Source organism: Rutidosis leptorrhynchoides, chromosome 4, assembly GCF_046630445.1.
Source record: "Rutidosis leptorrhynchoides isolate AG116_Rl617_1_P2 chromosome 4, CSIRO_AGI_Rlap_v1, whole genome shotgun sequence".
Classification (NCBI taxonomy): Eukaryota; Viridiplantae; Streptophyta; class Magnoliopsida; order Asterales; family Asteraceae; genus Rutidosis; species Rutidosis leptorrhynchoides.
In genome coordinates, this window is record NC_092336.1 from 638,057,458 (window position 1) to 638,069,084 (window position 11,627).

General features: G+C 36.3%; 1 non-coding gene across 1 annotated transcript; it reads left to right on the forward strand.

Moving 5' to 3' along the window:
* Positions 1-676: 676 nt before the first annotated feature.
* Positions 677-782, forward strand: LOC139846235 (small nucleolar RNA R71). Its single transcript, XR_011758963.1, has one exon. It is a non-coding gene; the product is annotated as a small nucleolar RNA R71 (small nucleolar RNA).
* The last annotated feature ends 10,845 nt before the right edge of the window (positions 783-11,627 follow it).

The window sequence follows — 11,627 nt, forward strand, 5'->3', positions numbered from 1 at the left end:
GATCTTGCATGGCTGCAGTTCTCTGATTTAGATGTTGTTGTCCTTGAATGAACTGAGTCAACTGATCATCAGCTCCGAGAGTGGGGTTAGTTACTTTTGTAATCTGGGTGGTAGGAGAATTTTCCTCAACTGGTGGACCAGTGAGTGGAAGTGGTTGATCGTAGGTCAATTGAGATTGCTGGGCTGGATAAGGTGGATAGCCATAGCGAAAAGGCTGATTGTTTCATTGAAACTAATTAACCCTAGGTTGTTGATTGAATCCGGGATTTGGTGGACGAGCTGGGTATTGAACGTAACAGACTGAACCGTCAGGGTTTTCGTACTCAACTTGATATTCTTCAGTAGGTTGCGGGTTGGTACAATTTACACAAGCCTGAGCTTGGTTGACCTACTGCGGCTGTGTCTTCAATTCTCCGAGTTGTTTAGCAAGAGATTTCATCTTATCTGTGAGGGATTTGATGGCCTCTGTTGATTGTTAAGTGCAGAGATTGGGGCAGATGATGAAGTTGTTTCACCACTGTTCCAGTCATGATGATGCATTGTCATGTTCTCGAGCAATTCGCATGCTTCGTCTGCGGTTTGGTTCATCAGATTCCCTTGATCTGCTGCATCGATCGTCATCCTATGATTTACCGTAAGACCATTGTAGAAGGTACAGATTTGGGCTGACCGTTCTAGCTGGTGATTAGGACATTTCTTCAGCAGGGTTTTGAATCGCTCCCATGCAGTGTAAAGAGATTCATCATAACTTTGTTTAAAGTTAATGATGTCATTCTTAAGCTTGGTTTGTTTAGGAGGGAAATATTTAGTTAGGAATTTAGTAGCCATCTCCGTCCATGACGTGATGAAATCTTTTTCCAGTCCTTCCAACCAGATTTGAGCATGATGAGTGAGAGAATAGGGAAACAAGTATAGCCGGACTATATCTTGTCCTATCCCTGGCTGTTTGTAGGAGTTCGAAAGAGATAAAAATTTATCAAGGTGAGAATTAGGATCATCATTCGGTAATCCATGAAACTGACAGCTATTCTGGATGAGCTGGATGATGTGATGTTTTGTTGGGGTGTGTTATGACGAATATCGTGTATATTGATATGAATATTGAGAGAATTAGTCAAATATACAATATTGACTAATTCCACAACTCTCTTGAACTCACTTAGGTACTTTGGCTATGTGTGATGGCTTACTTATAAGGTTGCCTTGTGGGATATATATAGCCCTCGTCTATATCCCACCATTACAAGGCTTAGCACACAATCTATGCAATTCCCGGGGACCTAACATGTTTTAACTTGAACGAGTGTCCTTGAATCTCCGAAAATTTGGTCAGTCCTCCTTGACCTTCAATCGAGGGTTTGGTATTTTCTGCTAAAGTAACGCGTAACGCCATTCTATTTCTGATTCGTGATTCCTTACGTGCTTTAGAGATTATTGCGTCTAGATCAGGTACGAATAACAACGGCCCTGGTCTAGATCGGGTTTGGGTCATACACTGGGTATGCCTTTTTGATTTTTAATTTTTGGCAAATAAACTAATTTCTAAAGTAATATAAGGTAATCTAAACTAGTCTAAGGTAACCTAATCTAAAGTAGTCTTAGTCTAAGGTAATCTAATTTAATTAACTAACTATCCTATGGTTGAATATGTTTTTGGTTCTGGCTACTGATTCTCTGGTATTTCGATAACAGAGCTCCGTACGAACTATTCAACAAACCAAGTGGCCAGGCCGACTATGGAGAGGCAGGATCCTTTTGGTCTCAATATAATTGCCGACAGTTCGGAAAATCCAACAACCAAGTCCGTGTATAATTGTCTTTCTTAGACACCACTAAATGCTTGTGAATAAGTTTGATAAAGAGCAGTATTGCCTGATACCAGTTCCCCGGCAACGGCGCCAAAAACTATACTACCCCTTGATAAGGCCGAAACGGACGATTTTGTTTGTGCAGTATCGTCAGGCCGCAGCACGTCGGAATCAACCACCAAGGGGGTGGGTACTGTTTTAAATTTATATTTAGCGGGACCTAAATCGTACTACTCCTTAGTATGAGTAAGGGAAGTATGTCCTAGAGTCGTATTTTGAGATATCAGTAGAATCGAACTTATATTTAAGCCTAAGATAGTTAGGAAAGAGTAGTGGTTGCTTAATTTTGAGATTTTCTAATTTATAAGACAGATAAAGTAAATGCGATAAAATTCGTAATTCAGATAAGGTTAAAGTGAGTGCATACTATGACTTCATCAGTTATTCTGTCAAGATTATGCTGGCTCATGAATAAGCAGAGGCCTTGTATTCATTACACTGGTCCTAAACGCCCCTGTCATAAGACATGTCACTGGGTACTGCGTTAGGCTTGAAGATTCTGAATAGACAGCAACGTCTCTTACCCCCGACGCCCGTACAATCTGACTACAGGCATACACGTTCAGACGGCTCATCCAATTGAGCGACTCGGTTGGGTGACGTATTAACATTCCACAATGGTCTAAACTTTCTTAAGCATAATAGAATTCATGGTTTACCATATCCGAGAGACGCGATGTGTTTTAATGCTTTCGTTAATGATTGGTTTTAAAAGATAGTTAGGCCCTTAAGAAGAGTTCAACCATAAAGAACACCATGGCCAAGTCAATCTGACTTTCATGAACACGTTCGATTATCCTAACGGTCCAATCCTTTATGTGTCTAAACAAACATTTCCTTAATTAACTAAGAATCCCTCAAGCGGGATGCAATGCTTGAGACCGCGTTATGGTGCAGTGTAATAATCAACACTAACCGGGTTCCATGGCATTACTTAGCAGAGGTACAGCTTACAACAACCGTTGTGCTTCAGCGTGCACGTACGAAGTTTATATGCTTGGTGACTACACTAGCATGGTCTGGGACCGACAATGTACTAAGGGTCTACTCAGATGTTTCGCTACGAAAGAGTCCTCAGTAGAAATCCAAAGCTCGATAGACTTACTACAACCGGTGTGCCTCAATCGATCTTACGTTGTATTCGGTAGACTTCTCTTACCAAGGGGTGACACAGATAGTGTACTCTGAATCGGGGTTTGCGACTTTCCAATAACAGAGCCAATAACTACGTTCTATTAGTTAGAAAAGCGATTGAGTTTAAAACATAATCGGAAAGCATTTCAACAGCATACACAGACCATAACATTATTTCGGCATTACAACTGCTTACATCATAGCATACACTAAAGATAACTACTCGCTAATCATGGCAACAATATCACAGAGCATAATGATAGAAGATATTATATAAAGATAAGGGATAGAAATACCAGTAGATTAAACGAGTTCTGAATACAAAAGTGACAACTTCAAGACTCCAGATCGCTCCTAATACAATCTCCAGCGTTCTTCTCCGGGTACTAGGTTTCCCGCACGGAGTCGAAGGCCTTGAGAGTATGACTAATATTGTACAAGAGAGAGAGAAAGAAGTGAATTGAAGTATGTGTTGGAATGAATGACAAAGACCCTTTAAATAAGCACAAAATTTGCCTGCAAACGGCTGGCAGGCCGTTTGGCAGGCCGTTTGCCGAGCTCGTTTGCTGAGGCAAGCCTTTTAACGAGGCCGTTTGTTCTGGCTGTTTGGCAGGCCGTTTGCCACACTGGAAGACCGTTTGGCAGCCTGTTTGGCAAGCCGTTTAGCTTGCTGATTCCCTGGATCGTAACTTGATTTATTGTCTTTCACCGTTTTCGCTCTAGAATCTTCGTTTTAGCTCCGATTCTCTTGATTCTTTTTGCACCGTCTTCGTAATTACTTGTTCTTCAATTCTAACCGACGAAGTGTGTTTTTTTCGATAAAGTTCGAATCTTTCTTCTTTTTGGGCCTTAATACCGGGGTGAAAACGTGACTTTTTAGCCGATATCATGAAGCAATTAACGTATAATATATGATTTTTCCTTACAAATTATAAATATTACACCAAATGTTTGAGAGCCAACGTACAACACTCTTTGTCTTCACCGCTCATGAAACGTACAACACTCTTTGTCTTCACCGCTCATGATTACTAACTAGTCCGGACCGCCCGCGAGATGCGACGGGGACTTTCGGTCGACGTATTCATATTTAACGCAGTTTTATTTACAGAAGGGAAAACGGACCATCTGTTATGCGTCGTTGGTGTCGTCGTCTTTAGTGTTTTTTAAAATCTGTCCGGTTCGAACCTAGTTAGTTTCGTTTTGTTGATAAAATTATTTCGAGCCTAATGGTGCTGGCGAAAAAATTTAACTCGCGACGAGCAGGAAGATACGGGTTGTCGTTGTGTTTAGCGTTTTTTTTTAAAAAGTGTCCGTTTCGAACGTAGTTAGTATCGTTCATAAAATTATTTCGACTCTGACGCTGCCGTCGAAAAAATTTAACTCGTGCCGAGCGGGAAGATACGAGTTGTCGTTGTGTTTAGCGTTTTTTTTAGAAGTGTCCGTTTCGCGTATAGTTAGTCCCGTTGGGTTCATAAGATTTTTTCGAGTTGAACGGTGGTCTCTGAAAAATTTAACTCGCACACAGCAAGAAGATAGGGCCCGTTACTAATTCGGGTGGAATTAGTTTCTTATATCTTAATTAAATTATATATTTACATTTTTTACCCCTTAAAAAGTGTAAACTTGAGGGATCGTTGTGAAGATATAGGCGAAGTTGAGGGACCGTTTGTAATGTGAACGAAAATTCGAAACTATAACCAAATGTGATTGAAACTACAATATTGGCCATCAGTTTTAGCATAGAAGGTTAATAATAATAATTAATTAATAATTAATAATTAATAATAATAATTAATTAATAATAATAATTTACTACGGAGTATATTATAAAAAGGGGGATGATTCTCACACATACTTTTTTGATCCTCACACACCTATTTTAACCTTTTACTCTTTACTCTTCTAATAATACTCAATTGGTGTGTGAGGATCAAAAAAGTGTGTGTGAGAATCATCCCCCTTATAAAAAACATATCTAAGTGTGAATAAATTAAAAATTAGCGATGTACTAATAAATTGTAAGTTCATGTGGTCAACATACTATTTTGGTACTGTGTTATCTGACATGTGTTCGAATTTTATTGATTTTTGTTTGTGGATTTTTAGATATACATGTTTTTACGATGTCGTTCTTCACAAACCGGGAGAATATCATATATCCCCCTACTAAACATCTAAATCATATATCCATTATATTAAGTCGGGTTGGCTAAAGGAAACAGTTAGCACGTACAACGATCGATTACCACCACGTATACACCACAACTATCATGCATATATATATATATATATATATATATATATATATATATATATATATATATATATATAGGACCGATATTTGGTGTCAATGTCTACGGAATAATAAATATAAATATTACACATAACCACTACTCAACTATTTATTTCACCTATTTATAACTCTAAGCTAAGCTATGTATATATCTATATATATCTATACATCTATACATCATTATAAAGCACGTACCATTATGCCTACGTGTCATCTCCCCAATTAATCTAATTTAAATTATCCTACGTGTCATTCTATTAATCAATATGAATTGCATAATCCTATGTGTTATTCTATTATTAAACCAAATTAAATATTAAATTAATTATTAACAAATTATGACTGATTGTTACCTTAAAAGATAAAGATAACATATATAATGATCTTAATTAATTAAATATTAGCCGATTGTTACCTTTTAAAAGATAAATATATAATGATCTTAGCTATTAATAAAAAAATACTCCGTACTATTTCCAACAAATGCGATTATTTTTCTTAAACAAATCATTATTATTCCAAGCGTTAATATAACACTTCACCTACGTCTTATTTTAATTATTGATTGAAGTTTTAATTTATTAATTTAATAATTAATATAAATCGTGTTATCTTTTTTATTATTAATGATAATTTTGTTGGCCTTTCAAAAAAAAAAAAAAATAATTAATATAAATAAACGGTAGAAGCCTAAAATTAAGTCACTTTTATGGTTTCATATATATCAATTATATCTATCCTTGCATAATCGTATTTACTCTCTGGAATTCTTTTCAACCACTTGCTATCAATCCAAGTCGTCACATATGTGGTTACTAAATTTAATCCTAATTTAAATAGGTAAAAAATGTTATCTAAACCATCCGGGCATAGCCTGGGTGGCCAGGGTGCCCCGCAAATGCTCAGTTGACCTACTCAATTGGCAATTCACTTCTAATATGGCGAAGGTTCGAATCTCGGTTCGGCCACCAGTTGTATTAGGCGCTGAGACATGGGTTGGTTCCGTTCACACTTGCCCGGGGCTGTGCTGACCCGCGTACAGTTGGCATCCAAAGGGTGCATGGGGTTAAAGGTTCCCCACCATGATAACCTTTTTTCACTTCTAATAATAAATTTTTCTGTATGTATATCCGTAATAATCACATATGTAATTACTAAATTTAATATAGGTAGAAAAACATGTTATGTTATATAAATATAGAATATTGAATGTAACAAAATAGTTAAAAGAGGAAATTAGTAAATACTCTACAAATTTATTCATAAATAAAACTGTTTTCCATGATTATTGTCATATCATTTAAAGAAAATAAAAATTCAAAACATACGTAAACTATATTTTCTTTAATTGTATTCTTGATATTTACTCTGTCCTTCATATTTAATAGCTTCCAACTTGCTATTGGTTTTTCGCATTTCAGTTGAACCTAACTTGATTTGTTTGTCACTTTAATTGGTGATGTTCATATAGTTTTTCAGCTAAATGATGATTTAATGATATGTTTTGTTCTATTTTCATTTATTTTGTTTAAATTGTTGTAAACATTTGGTCATAACAGTCAGGTTTACAGTAAACACTTCTTGCCCAATGAGCGGGCTCATAAATCTCAGTATCTAAAACGAGCTTCACCATAATATGTACTTCTGCTATTGTTAGTTATTCAACAATTGCGAAAACGTATATTCACAACTTCCTTCCAACGGACGGGCTCATATTCTCATAAAGCTAGTATTAATATATGACATGACCTTATCAAAGGGACTTGCGCTCATTGGGTACGTACCACCTTTACTATACGTACTCTACTTACAGAAATTGACATCCTTAATAAAATTGAACACCGTGGTCCTATCTTAATTACTTCGACTTTTAGTTGTTTCATGTGATTTATGGCTATGTCTAGCTACCTTTTACATCAATGCTCAACACTGAAGGTCTAAATTAGTCCGTCTCTAAATATTAGAGGGGGACAAATATATTAATGCTCAAGATAGAGACCAAAGGAAGGGTAATCTCACTGTACAAATATATTACGGTTGTAATTATTGAGTCGACAGCAAGCGTCGATTTATTGGCGACTTGATTGACTCTTAGAGGCTAAATTATATTTCAGGCAGGATTTAAAACCCATGAAAATTTGATTTTACCATTTTCATGGCGTCTCAATTTTATTTTTTGTTTTGCTTTATTTTATTTTTTTAAAAACTTTTACCTACTTATTGGCCGGAGGTCCACTCGGAAACAATCTCTCTATCCATCGAATAGAGAGAGGGATGAGATTCTCTACTTTTGATAGTGTTTTCACTCTGGTGGAGAAATAACTTGTCTTTATTCTCGGATAGGGGAAGGATTGTCTACATCTCACCTCCCCATACACCAAACATGTGGTATTTGGTTTTGTTGTTGTTGTTGTTGTTGTTGTTGTTGTTGTTGTATTAACCTTTCGTCGTAACTTAAAAACTAATTAGCTTAGATTAATCTTGTCCTAGTCGGTACAACATCGTTGGGTTGCCCTCTTACTCTTTTGTCCCGGGTATGTGTATGAGAGCTCCACCTTTCGCTTTAAATAATGTACGATATATGCTTGAAACTGTATAGGAAAACTATATGTATGGATAATAAAATCCTAGGTTGTTTTGTATTGTTCGTTGTACATTATAAATTGTACATTATTAATATATATTTTGTTTGTCTTTTCAAAGAGAAATTAGCGATCACTACTCCCTCCGTCCCATAATAATAGTCCACAGACAAAAAACACATAGTTTAAGCAAATGTCATAAAAATATTGTACTTTCTGTTTACTTTCCAGTTTTACATTTACATTTACATTTTCTTTATCATTTAATCATATCCACATACATTAAGGCATAATAGAACTTAAGTTTCTTATTTTTTTCTATTTATGAAAGTGGACTATTAATTTGAAACATCTCAAAAGAAATACTGGTATTAATATGAGATGAAGGGAGTATTATTTTTAATAATTCATGCTTTATGATCATTATGTGACCGTTGATTTCTTTCCTAGCCGCAATTACTATATTACGACGAGTTTTTGGCTCGCCGAAACTTCTATTCTATCGCATTCTTTCCGTTTTTGCTATCCATCTTCTCCTTGTTGTTGGCTTCGATCATCTTGGATCTTGCCGGAAGTGGCATTTCGATCGTCGGAGTCTTGGTATGATATTCTCTCGGGCATCAGTGCATTGGTGAAACTTTTGCGGGCCGGATCTAAGTGTTGATTGGGGTTTCTTTGAGGTCTTGACTTTCATCAGATTATGCTCTTCGTTGCCGGAATTATTTTGCTCTGGTCTTCTTGCTTTTTACATGTAATTTGACTCGAGCTTTTTGGTGACGTATTCACATTTTGATGGCGTTTTGTGGTTATGGCCGGTGATATTGTTCTTTCAGCTAGTGGTTTCTTTCCTTGGTTTACATACTTTGTCTTGATTCTTACGTGACGTTGATATTGCTCGACTTATATATGTTTTGCCTCACAATATCCCCCTCATTTGACTCGTTTTTTATGATTATTGAGCTCAGAAGTGTTATATTTTGTTAATATGATGGTTAAAGGCTGAAAATCATTGATTGGTGCAAAATTGACCAAGTTTTGGTCTAAAAATGAACCAAAATGGCAAAACAAGGAAAAATGCTGAAGTTCAGGAACTGCGGCCCATAGAAAGCCTAAGTGCGGCGCATATGTAGTGCAAAAATGGACCAGTCGAAGACAGAAGAAATATACGACGTTACTTTCAAAATATGCAGCGCATTCACTGTTTTGGGTCAATATGCGGCGCATACCTTCAAATTATGCGGCGCAGTTACTGTTTCCACTAAATGTGGCGCATATCTCTACTATATGCGCCGCATATGTCGCTAGTTGGGGTTTTAATTTTGGCAACTATAAATAGAAAAGGAGATTAGGTTTCAAGGGAGACCTCAGGTAGGCCCACTTAAGAGGGGCATTGTCCCTCAGTTCTTACCAACTCCCGGTGTGTAATCGACATGTTGTTAGCTTCAACCCTAAGAACCCTAATTACATTGTCCCTCTATTTGGGTTGTAATCTCCACCTTGTTCTTCATTATTTTCATTTTGATTACTTGTAACTTGAATCATGATGTTTGTTTATGCTATAATCTCTTTGATTAATGCTTGTTTAGCCATGATTGGCTAATTCCATTGTGCTTACTTGTATGTGAAGCTCTTAAACATGAAGTTGTCCTAATTTATGAATGAAATTGATGTTTGGATCAAATATTGAGTTCTAGTTGTTGAGTTTGGCTATTGATCTATTGCTATAATTGTTGTGACTTGAATTTGATTTCATAGATTGCGTAACTAGTCTTAGTGATTTGATTTGTGAAATAATCTATGATTCAACACCTTAGGTGATCTAGACAACCATATTTGAGAATTTCAAGTGATTGTGCTTTTGATTTGGGTTGGTTTTCAAATGGGTCACTAGTCAATTATGGAAGTATTAGTCAATCACAAGTGATTGTGTTGATTAAGAGACTTTATGTGAATTTAGTATTAAGTGAAATCTTAATAACTACTCAAGCTTAACTTGGTCATTTGAAGGCATTAATGTGAGTTTATGAATTTGAATTGGCTAGGATTTAGTGGTGACGCTAAATTATTACTAATCCGACATCAAAAGTGAATAAAACGCAAAGGACAACCGATTGTGAAGGGTGACTCATGCAAGTGGGCACTTCTTAGTTATTTGATATCTTATTTCAATATTTGCCTATTTGCTATTATTGCAAATGTTAGTTGTTACTCAAAATTACTCAAAACCCCCAATCAAAACCTAGGACGATTATTAGTTTTCAACATCCGATTAAACATACTCTGTTGGGATGAACTTGAATTGAATACTTACATGCAAATTGCTATAATGATCGGGTTTTAGTTGCTCATGACTTGTGTGCTTATCTGTGGTATTTGATATTAGTTTTTATAAGAGGTTGAGAAAACATCAGACGTTCTCTCGCTTTGTTTTTGGGCGATGTTGTGACCCTAGTTGGTTACTGGATTATCTTTCAGGGTGTTTATTCTGGTAGGTGTTTGGCGGGCCGAAGGCGGCTTTGTCTCATATTGTATGGTTGTTGTGGTGGCGATCGACGTTCTCCGATCGTCATCGCTGTTATTTTTCTTTCTTTTTAATGAAATCGGTCATTAAGTGTAACATCCTCAAGTGGGCCTAGTTGTAAGATTACTAGTTTGCCCTTAAGTTTATATTGTGTTATTATATGCTTTTATTTTAATTTTAACATTTTTATTATTTGATGATGTGGTTAGGACCAGTTTGTGACAAGGGTCACACAACAGGTTTGTTTATTTAAATTGGACTTCGTTTGGGTTGCCAAATGATGTATGAAAGATATCAGATAACTGATAAATACCCGTGTGTTATGAGGTATGGGTTTATAACCCATTTATATGTATGTTCTGGACACTTCTTGATCATTTTCCCTAATTGAGAAAACACACCGTACCTAAACTCCTTCACTCTTGAAATCCTAATTGATCTAAACTTGAAATTGGATTAAGAGACTTTAGAGATTGATTTCTAGAATCATTGTGAGCATCATCTCAGGTTTGTCTTGTTGAATCCATGCTTTGATTGTTAGAAATTGGGTTTTTATGTTCTTGAGTAAAAAGTGTGATTTTGGGTTTGATTCTTGCTTTAATGTGTTAGATATGCTTAATTGATGTTAGAAATAGTTGCTATATAGTTTATATGATGTATTTGAAGTGGTTTTGGTGTTAGAACTTGCAAAAATCATGTTTTGGGGTCAAAAAACGCGAAAACGGCGAGCTGTAGGTGTTCATCAGCACCCACACTTTTAACAGGTCACTCGTACAAGTGACAACACTTTTGAGGGTCAACCACACGTGTGAGGACTCACTCGCACGAGTGAGGCCTCAGTCACACGTGTGAGCACAGGGTCAGATTTGTGGAAACTTGTTTTGGTCATAACTTTCAAACCGTAACTTCGTTTTTGATGAATCAAGTATCATTGGAATCGTAATGAAAAATCATTTCCAATGTTAAACTTTTTAGAAGCTATATCAAAATGTATTTGGGTCAGAAATAGAGGTATTAGCGTGTGTGTCTAGTGTGCATGCGTTAATCTGTTATTATGGGTTGAATTCTTGATATAGGCTTATGAATGAATGAATATATGATAAATATAGGTTGAAAAATATCTTTACATGTTGATATTGATGTTCCTTATCACTCGCACAAGTGAGCCTTCACTCGCACGAGTGAGCTTTCACTCGTACGGTTGAGGCGGTCAACCGCATGGTGAA